Source organism: Parasteatoda tepidariorum, chromosome 5, assembly GCF_043381705.1.
Source record: "Parasteatoda tepidariorum isolate YZ-2023 chromosome 5, CAS_Ptep_4.0, whole genome shotgun sequence".
In the NCBI taxonomy this organism is placed as follows: Eukaryota; Metazoa; Arthropoda; class Arachnida; order Araneae; family Theridiidae; genus Parasteatoda; species Parasteatoda tepidariorum.
Genome location: NC_092208.1, coordinates 26,611,214 through 26,622,746, shown reverse-complemented (window position 1 = coordinate 26,622,746; position 11,533 = coordinate 26,611,214).

The window sequence follows — 11,533 nt, the reverse complement described above, 5'->3', positions numbered from 1 at the left end:
TAGATTTGTTATATATACACATTACATTACAGTTTTCGCAACTAGGGATGTTCTAATATTGATAATATGGTTGAACTATTTAAAATGGTAAATCGTATTCTTGTTTTGTATATAAATTTTTTATTTCAATATACTGTAACTAAATTTGCTGTTATAGGCTCAACGTTTGTAAACTTTTTCTTTGCCTTCTGAAGACGTTGAGCCCCACTCCTTAAAATCTTGTCTGAATCCTTCAGGGGGAATCCCCAGAGTTCACTTCCACTTCGACTTATCTGCTACAGTCACAAAAAAAATCATATTCCAGCTGAACTTAGGCAGCTAGCATTGGAAATTTTAGACGAGATTCCCAGTGACGGTAGTAGACTGAGAGACCTAGCTGGTAGCGGCGTTTTCATTGAAAACTCTGGGCAAAATTACTCCATCTGTCTCCGTAATCCTGATTTCACTTCAGTCTTTAGAAGTGAATTAATCGTAATTAAGCAGGGCATCGATGCTATAATCAACGAGAGAGACTTTGGAGATTTTTGGATCCTGTCGGACAGTCGCAGCCCCCTTCAGCACCTACATAATTGAACTAAAGTTGGAGACAAAATAAGCATCTCCATCCTTCTTAAACTTCAACTTATTTCAAAGTACCACGACTTTCATCTTCAGTGGATACCAGCTCACGCTAACATCTTTGGCAATGAGCAAGCGGATCACTTGGCCAAGGAGGACTGTAGTCATTTAACACCTTCGTCCTCAGCTCTTACCTACTCAGAGAATCAGTCCGAAATCAGAAGCCATCAATCAAAAGCGTGGAGGATCCTCCCCTCTCATAACTGGTATGCGGCCAAGGAACTGGGCTCTTCACTTGTTCATGTAAGTGACAGAGCGTCTCAAACAGCAATTTCCAGATTGGCAAGTGGACACGCGAATAGTCTCTCGTACTTTGAAGGAAGAAAGACTTATGCAGTCTGCTCCAAATGTGAAGCCCATCAGGCCTCTGCCGAACATATCCTTGACTGTCTGGGCCTTTCCAAGGAGGACTTATATGCTACTCCACTTCTTGCCATCGACTTTTTGAGGGTCAACAACCTGTTGGATCTTGTCTGACTCCGTCAGACAATTGGAGGATAAGGAACAACAGAAACAACAAACTTCTCCTTTTCTTATATTTTTAACAGGTCATTTTATTTCTTCTAAACTTTTCTCCATTTTTAAATTTTATCTTACAAAAAGTAAATAAAACATAAATTAAAATGGCTCCAAATTTTTGTTCAATATTCTAAATCGTATTTTTAACAGATAATATTAAAATATATACTAATTCAACTTTATTTTCCAAGCACGTACAATTATTTAGATATCGCTTTAAAACGTTTTAATAGTCTAATAAAACAAGTAAAGATGTTATTCTCTGAAATATTTTAGAATTTTAGCATAAAGTTCGGTCAATATATAAAAGGAATGCCTGAATTCTAAAATCTTAAAGGAATTTTTCTCTACTTCTAGATGCCTCGTGATTAACTTAGAAAGTAAATTCAATTACGCTTCGTTTCAAAAGCTTTTGACATTAAAATAACGGAAAGATCGATATGTTTCTAGGCTACAAAACAGCTACAAACTAACAACTTTAATTATGTATTCTCTATGAAGCGTGTAAATTTAACCTTTAATATATCAGCGCAGATAGTGAAATACAATGATCAAACGACTGAAAAAGACAAAAATCGGAAGTTCATAGAAAAAACAAAATCAAGATCAGCTACTTAATACAGTTTCTGTAATAGTTTAGATATTTATGCAATTGAGATAAATCTTTTAATTAATTTACACAGCCAAATATAATTAATTTTATTTAACTTTAAAATTAAAAAATATTATAACTCAAAAATAATTCTACTCTACATTTGATCCTAACTCTTTCTCTTCACGTGGCGTTATTTTTTTCAAAATATTTATTAATGAGATATCCTTTCATTAAATGTTATGAAAATTCAATACAATGAATAATATGAATTTCTTATACAAATTCATATTAATCAAGTTATCAATGATAAAAAGTTTTTAAAAAAAATTACAATTACTAAAAAATTATCTTGCATTACTTATGATTTCAACTGTTTTTGAATTTAAAAAAATTTCCATGAATGGAACCTAGATATTTTATTATAGTTTCTCAAAATGGTAAATGAAGTTGTACCATTATTTTTAAAATTATTTTATTAAATTAAAATTGCTTAAAAGTGCTTACTTAGAAGGGAATATTTCTTCGTCAGCCTATATTTGTAATGTGTTTAGGTTAAAAAAGTTTAATGAACTACACTATCATTCATAAAAAGTTTGATATTTATCATTATGATTAAATAATATTAAACTTAAATAAAGTAATAACTTAGAAATACTTTGGGTTTCTAAGTATTTTTATACACTTGGTGAGGATATTTTGAAAGAAAGTATGCAAGAATGTTGTATGATCTTTTTATTTTAAATGTGAAGAATTAAAAAAAAGTAATGTCATTTTTTTGCTAATTGCTCAGTTAAATTAAAAATGCTTAGAAGTATTTTTGTGTGCTTTGAACAGCTCTCCGTCCATATACGTTAATAGTTGTCTCATTTTTTAAAAGTAACTAAACCGTTAAACTTAAACAATATAAATTACTAAACAGTCAAACGTAAACAATATAAATAACTTCACAGTCAAACTTAAACAATATAAATAACTAAGCAGTCAATTTTCACCAATTTTACCACTAGCAGTGACCAATGAGTTCTTTCTTAAGTTACATATATATATATAAATNTATATATATATATATATATATATAAGAGAGCAAGAGGCAAAGTGCTAGCTCACTATTATAGAATTAATGAGAGTTTTTTGGTTTTGTTTTTATTTAGCCTTTTCCTTTATTATTTCAGAATAACTTACTATAAAATAACAATGGAAAAATCAATGGAATATCTTTATTAATTTATCCTTTTTCGAATTAAAAAAAACATAACTTTAGAAAATTTTAGCGTCACATTCTATAAAGTAGGCTTTTGTGTTGGATCTGTCAAAACAAAAATTGTACCAAACAAATGTTAATCTCATACAGAAAAGCTCAATATAAGCAGAGTTATTTGCATTTCCTTTCAAATGATTTATTCACATCACATAAATATCTACTTAATTAATCAAATAATTTCTTGAGTGCATTACTTACATTGATGCTTTAAGATGAAAATGAGAGACATCATATTGCTCAAGATGAGAGAAAGAAGATTTGACTTTTTTTTTAGATGAATAACGTTTAAGCCTCTTTAATGGTATAAAGCACTTTCCCGTTGAGCAATTGAATGTGATATTTTTTGGAATTTAATTTAATCTCAGCTATCACGAACGACAGTGGTACATTAATGTACACGATTTAAGTCTAAATGGTAGTATAAACTTAATTTAAAGCTTCTTAAAAATATTTATAAATTTTCCATGTAATATCAGTTAAAGTTATAATCAATGTGAAAATTTACGAACCTATGTTGTTTAATAATTTCTTATAATTTGAAATTTGGTATTATTTTATTTTATTTTCACTCTTGTATTTGTATAGTCTATTGAAAGCTAAAAAAATTGTTTTTGGTCATAGTTTTTTTGTAAAATATTTTAAGTAATTTCTGAAACTTTGCATAAAGTGTTAAAACTGGTAGTAATCCAATTTTATTTCTAAACACAAATGTAGATGTAGCATTTTATAGTTAATACTTTTCATATTCTATACTTTTCATATTCTGCAAGTCTTTATTGAGTAGTTAATTTTTAAGGCATTTTTCATTATGATACCACATTTAGTGTCTAATTTTTAAAGAACTTACTTTCAATATGTTGCTTACAAAATAAAGAATATGAAATAATTTGAAAGAACATTATATTAAATATTAATTCGTATGTTAAACACATACATCGTATAATATATATAGAGATCTCCTTAACTATTTAAAAGCAACTGTTTTCTACAAAATGTTCAGCGAGATTTAAACTCCGTTTTTTGGTTTTGTAATTTATTATTATTTTGAAATATATTTTCAGAATTTAAAGTTACAGTACCATTTATTTTAATGATCCTAACACTAGAAACAAAATTGAGAAAATTACATTTTTATAGTACCCCATTATTCATATTTTCACAAATTTAATATTTCTGCGACATTTTATGTTATTATTATGCATATCTCAGCACAACAGTTATATTTCCTCTATTCGATTTAACACATTATTTCTTATGTTGTTGTGATTTTCTTATGATGCATTTCGCTAAATTTATTTATTTCATTATTTGTTTGAATTTCTGTAAACTTCTAAATTAGTGTTAGAGTTTCAAAAAGTTTGCAATATATTTCCAGTAAGTATTTTAAAATTTATCTTTGAACGAAAATAATATGGTTGGGATTTTTTAGGCTATATATCATCAGCTTCGCTTAATCGAATTTTTCTTTAAAATTTTAGACACTCTTTAATTAATGCTCTTGTCAATATTATATGTATTTTTATTTTAAATTTCCAGCATTAGAAAATGTTTCCAATTTTAACACAGCTGTAACGCAACTAACTTTCCCATTTTCAGATACACTTACACATACTTTTTTACATACTCTCATATGTTTAAAGAGAGTGTTCGCATGATTACTTTAAAGCAAATAAAAAGTTTGGTTTCATTTTTAAAAATTTATACAAATGTTAAATCAACCATTGCCTATTAAACTCTCGTTCTTATTATCTATCTCGTTATTATTATCTACAGTTAAACATGAATTATTATCTTCCTCATAATGGGTAGAATCAACACTCTGAGTTACGAATTTTTAAACTGATTTTTATTCCTAACTCTCCGATTTTAAACTAGTTATGCATGCATGCATTGTCTTTACATCATGTTTATTTTAAATTGTTAGAGGCTAAATAATGAATAAAAAACTATGGTTCTTACAGCACCCAAATTGATTTTTATCAACATTATTAGAGAGACAAAATTAACCAAATCATTACTTAAATTGCAATAAATATGCGTTTTTTTTTATATTCATACTGTATAAAACAATAAATGAATGTTAAAAATAAAGTACATAAAAAACTACATAGAGATAAAGAAAAATTGTTCATCTTTGACTGATATACTTTCAGAAACTGGTTTCTATTTCCTTGACAATTATTGATCAAGTAATTGTGTTCTTCAAGGTAAAGGAAAAACTCCTGGGCTGCCCGATCTAAACTGTAAAAAATTACGGATTAAATTATGGTAAAAGGTAAAACCCATTTTTACCGAAACATGTTAAGGAACAAAACATCTGATATTATAATATATAAAATAATATTTTATAGTGAAAATGTAAGTGCTGTTGTTGTATATCGGAATTTGATCCGGAATTTTTATCACTGTATGATTCTTTAGCAATTTTTCAAATTGGTCTTCCATCCTAAAATCCAATTATAAATAAATTTTAAAAGAATAAAATATTCAATATGTGTTAAACGACAACAAACTAAACTTCAGCTAAAGGAAAGCAAGTTATCGTAATTTTTAAATTGGTCTTCCGTCCTAAAAACTAATTAATAAATAAATTTTTAAGAAATAAAATATTCAATATGTGTTAAACGACAACAAACTAAACTTCAACTAAAGGAAGGCAAGTTTTCATTTGAATAAACTTTGAACAATATCAAATCCATAAAATAAAATGTACAAACATACATTCAACCTCAACTTGAAGTACTTAACAGTAATACATTAATCTCCAGTGAACAAATTGTTACATAAGCTCATTTTCTTGAAAGTAATAGGCTTTAATATGTCTTCTGTTAAGCATTTTGTTAAAATGTGCATGGAAATATATATTTCATTTTCCGCATAAACTATAATCTCGTTAAAATCTTTTGATAAAGAACTGTCATAAACATCATAATAAAGTTTATAACCTTCCTATTGAATTTTAGAAATTAAATGCAAATATTTATTAAATAGAGAGATAGCAATGTCATATTCGTATTAAGATTTGAACTCATTGATTTGAATTTGTGGAGAATACTTGATAAATTTGAAGATTTTGTGTACAGTAATTCTATCAAGTGAACAGAACTATTAAAACTTTATTTTATTTTTTAAATTTTTTGGATATAGACATAGATTATAGACACAGCTTGTATACCTAAGGAATATATAATGAATATTTTTTTCAATCTTAATTACCGATTATATGTTAGTTGTTCCATATTAAAATTTAGCATAGCAACAAATCTGCCTTAACCAATTTATTATAACATTTTAATATGAAATTTTATTTTTTGTTATTGAAATATAAAGAAATTCTGATAAAAATAAAAAAATCACTTCTGAAAAAGTACAAAAATATCATACTTAAATAAAAGTTAAGCACGCATTTTAATAAAATGAAAAATAAGGAATTATTTCAATCAATTTAATGGAAATTAATAATAGATTTAATACACTTAATAATTACGAAAGTGTTGTCTGCACATGTAATAATTTTGAGATGCAAAGAAAATTTTATAAACTTTATTTTACATTATAACTTACCTTTAAAATTTTGCTTAATTTTCAATAGACATTAAACACATATATCTCATAGACATATTAAAATTAAAAAAAATTTTTTTTGTTAACTTAATCATTAGATATGGCTCATTAATTATCATCATCATATTAATTACTAATAAATATTCCTAACCTAACTAATTTAGTTTATTGTACTTATGTCAGTTATGTATGTACGCATTATGACTCACATAACAACAATCGTGCATTTAAACATTCAATAATAATTTTAATTACAAGACATTTTAGTTTTTGTGATTGAAATGTTGAGAAATACCGTTAATATTCAAAAAATACTCAACTGCGAAAACATAAAAATATTTTCAGCAGAAAACGAGAAACTTAATTAATGCTTTACTAGTTCAGCTTCATACTTTAATAAAACCAGTTTAACAATAAAATCTACAAATTTGAGTATGAATTGAATACTTTACAACTCCGAAGCTTTTGTTTGCATATGAAGTAATTCTAAAGTGTGAACAAAATTATTTTACTTTATTTAATTTTAATTCAAAGATTTTTTTGAACAGCAAACACAATTCATTTTCAATACCGAAGATTTGTAGTTTTGAACCTAACCCTGGAGACAGGGAAACTCCTGGATGAAGCATTGATACTAAACAGCCATCGTGGAAGACTTTTTGATGAAACTGACCAGCATTTTCTTAACATGAAGAGGAAGAACCCAAAAATCTCCCACGGTTAGCCCTACGGAGAGGGGAGTTCAATCCATGATCTGTCTAGAACTAAGGATATGTTACGTCACCACTGTGATCGGTGCGAGTCCGAAATTCGTATCGATCAAAACTAGGTTCGATCATTGGGAAGCGAGTCATCTATCCTCTGAGCCACAATACGAAAATGTAATACACGTTAGAATCTGAGACTGATAAGAAAGAATAAAAGCAATTTTATAAATACCAACTTATAGTAATACCCTTATATTATATAACGTTTCAAAGTGAAAACGAGTTTTTCGCTTTAGAGTGTTTCACAGTTTTGAAAATTTTAATGGAAATGTAAAGATTAATATTTGCATATATTTTATTATTTTTTGGTACATTTACATTGTACTTTACTTTACTATATTTATTTTATAAGCAAAAGCTTGCAAAATAAAAATCTCGAAACAGATAACATTTTCTACAGTAATAAAAAATAAAATTTAAAAACAAATTGCGAAAACAAATTGAAATTGCAATAGCTTTCGAACAAATAAGATATACTAAAAAATCCGCGTTAAATTCATAAATTAAAATGACTGTTTGGGTACAGTAAATTTCCTCTCTGGAGTTGCATTTATTGCACTTCAGAGAGACTCGCATGGTAATTTAAGCAACAAATTTGGCATTTTTTAAATTCTTGAATTAATTTTGAATTATTGACTAAATTTGAAAAATAACTATTTNATCTGACTGTATGTAATTATTTGCTTTTGTATTTTTTTTCCAGCTAGTTTATTCCTTCAATTCTTTTCTTTCTTTTTTACTCTGTTTTTTTAAGTTTAAAATCTATAAATATAAAGATGCAGAGAATTTCAGATTTGTTTATAATTTCAATTAATGTTATTATAATGCTTTTTTAAATTTTTTGTTGTGTTTTTGTTTTCAAACTAATTTTATTTATTTTATCAGTTTAAAATTCTAGTATGGGCATTTTATATTACATTCACTTTTAAGAAGATATAAAACAACTTTAAATTACTATATATATATATATATATATATATATGACTTTTTATTACAGAGAGAAGTATTTTTTTAACATAATTATTGAAAAATATCACTTATATGCCCACAAATGTCTAATAAATATTATTACCTTAATTATTGAATACTTATAACAACCGTAAAGTTCCGGGTTTATATTTTAGTTAGTTAAATAAACAACACAATTGATGCATGTATTATTAGTAATTGGTATCCATCTTATAATTTCAAAATGTCAGCATATTTTTTTTATTGAAGACAATATACGCTGCATATTTATCGCTAATGAATAGTAAAGAATTAATATTCGAAAAATTTTTTAATATGCATATGGCTGAAAAATTCTTTAAAATATAGCTCTGAATCCTAAAAATGTCGAATAAGTATTTTTTGCCTTAATTACTGAATACTTAAAACGAACGTACAAATTACGCTTCATATTTTAATGAATTAAAAACAATAATACAAGCAATGCAGCATATATCATTAGTTATTAATACATAACTTAGAGTTTCAAAATTTCATTTTATTTTTAAATTGAAGCCAACCTACACTGTATATGTATAATTTATGTAGTATTTGGCAATTTATCTTCAAAAAATATTACTTGAACATGCATATTGCGAAAACACAATTTTTTAAAAATAATTTTGCTGAACTGTGTGGCGCTATTTTTATTATTTCTTTAACTGAAGACCATCACTTAAATCTAGATAACTTGAACTTAATTCTAGATAACTATTAACATGAAGATCATTACTTAAATTTACTGATTAACACAGCTAACTTAAACAAAAATTTTAAATTTAACCACTACCACTTAACGAAATATTACATCTAGTTCAGAAATAAACGAAATAATAAATTGTGAATTTCTAAACCAATTTATTTGGTATAATAAAAGTATAATCTCTCATATAATTTATCTAATTAAATTATATTTTTATATTAACAAAAGTTGTTGTCATTACGTAAAATTTGCTTTCTGGCAGTACTGAAATTCTCATGTAATTAAATTTAGTGTAACAAAAATATTAAATATCTTAAGCAAATCTTTATAATTTTTCAATCTAAAACAATGCTTTTTGAAAATAAAAAAATAAAGCAATATGTTCCACGTTACGTTTAAATCCGAACTAATCCAAAAACAAATTTCAAGCACGTCAAATCACTCGATTTTTTCTTTTTGCTCTGATATTTTTTCTGCATTATAAATATTTGTAATAGCAAATTTTAAAAAAAAACATTAAAAGCATACTAAATAAAGAAAAATACTTTTGTGTACAACCTGATAAGAAACAAATAATTAGAATTCCCATATGTTTCAAACATCATTTCCTATGTCAAGAAACATTTTTCTTCTAAGTGCTTTTTTTACTACATTTTTAAATGTCTATAATCATAAATGCAACATCCTTTTAAAGGTGATTAACCTCAAAAATGTCAATCAAAGTAACTGATTATCCAAAAAAAATATTTAATAGGATTATCGATCATAAGTCAGTTTGAAACTACTCTATCGCCAAAGTGCATGGGAACAATAAACTTATCATAAAGGTAGACCTAACGAAAAAATATATTGCTTTTATTTAGTTGAAAATTAGTGATAACATCAATTAATAACAGTTTAGGAATTTATTAAAGTTTATGCAACTTCAATGTCAGAATTGGTGGAAAATGAATAAATGATTTTTTTCTTTTACAATGTTTTTTTAAGTTTCAAATTACTGATATAAATAATTACATAAAAATAAATAAAAATGCAAATAATGTAAAAATATCAGAACTTCTGAGAAAAATTAAATAAATGGAATTCTATTTGGAATGAAAACGCAAATGAATCATGTGCTAATTAGTGATAAAAAATGAAAAATATGGGTTACGATATTAAAAGTATTAAAATTTTAAAAAAATTAACCCTCAATCTCATAATGTATGATAGACGTAAGAATTTCAATAAAAAAGGTTTTTTTATTTGAAAACCTCTCACTAAACCTAAAACAAAACTCCTAATTAGGCAATTTTGAACGAATCTTCAGTCGAAAGTATTTGCTCACTCTACTTTGTCATACCAAATATGATGATAACAATAATTATTGACAAATATCAAATTCATAAACGTTTCCACTGCTAAAATATCAGAACATAGAATGAATTAAATGTATAGAATATCCATCTGTAATGGTGATGAAATATTTCTTAACATGCAAATATATCATAGCATAACTGTGGGTTATTATAAAATTGAATTTTGGCATAAAGAAAATCAAGTTTTTTTCTCTCAGATGTAAAAAAAAAATTAAAGCAACAATTATTGATAACTCTCTGGATGTTCGTATTTCTTACTTCTTTCATTATCAACAAATGAGCGTTGATCAACATGAAATCGTGCACAAAACCAAAAGATATGTTCCGTTACAAATAATAAAATTAAATTAATGCGAAATTTCCTATTTCTTATTATTTGCTGTCCTTTTCATCGGTTTTTCGTTATTATGTAAGAGAAAACAACCCTTTAGAAGTTCATTCAATCAAACAAAAAGAAACTGTATTCAGCATCATTTAGCAAGATGCTGCTGCTCGAGGTCAAAATTCACCTCAAAAAGGCAATATTCATTAAATAATTGCCACCGGTAACTATCCCTTTTAGGAAGACATAAAATTATTTCCACAATACCTGTAGTAGGTAACTTAGTACTTATATCAGTATATTTGGTACCTATTACCTATTAGTACTTATATCAGTATATTTGGGACAATTCCAAATTATTAGAGACACTTAAAATTTCTAAAAAAAATTCATTTCATTTATTTCTCAAAGTGTCATAACTTTTTCAAAAATGAATCAATTTTCATAAAAATTTCAGGATATCATGTTCAGGCCTTCTACTTTCACCTAAAAATTACTATTTTAATTTATCTCAATTTTTTTCAAACATTTGCACATTTGAATAAAGCATTTTTCTTAAAAAAAAATTTCAAGTTTGACAAGTTGCTACTTTCTAACAAAATTTTTTGTATAAAAATTATTTATATCATAAAAAATATATATTTATCACAGTTGAGAAAAGTTTAACTTTTGTATATTTATGTATTTTTTGTATATGTACTTTTGCATAGGTGGCAAAATAAAGTTAAATTTCTTGAGTCGTTTTTTAAAATTGGTATTGCAAATTTACAAATAATGTCCTTGTTTGCAATAATGTTTTNTTACCTATTAGTACTGTATATCAGTATATTTGGTACCTA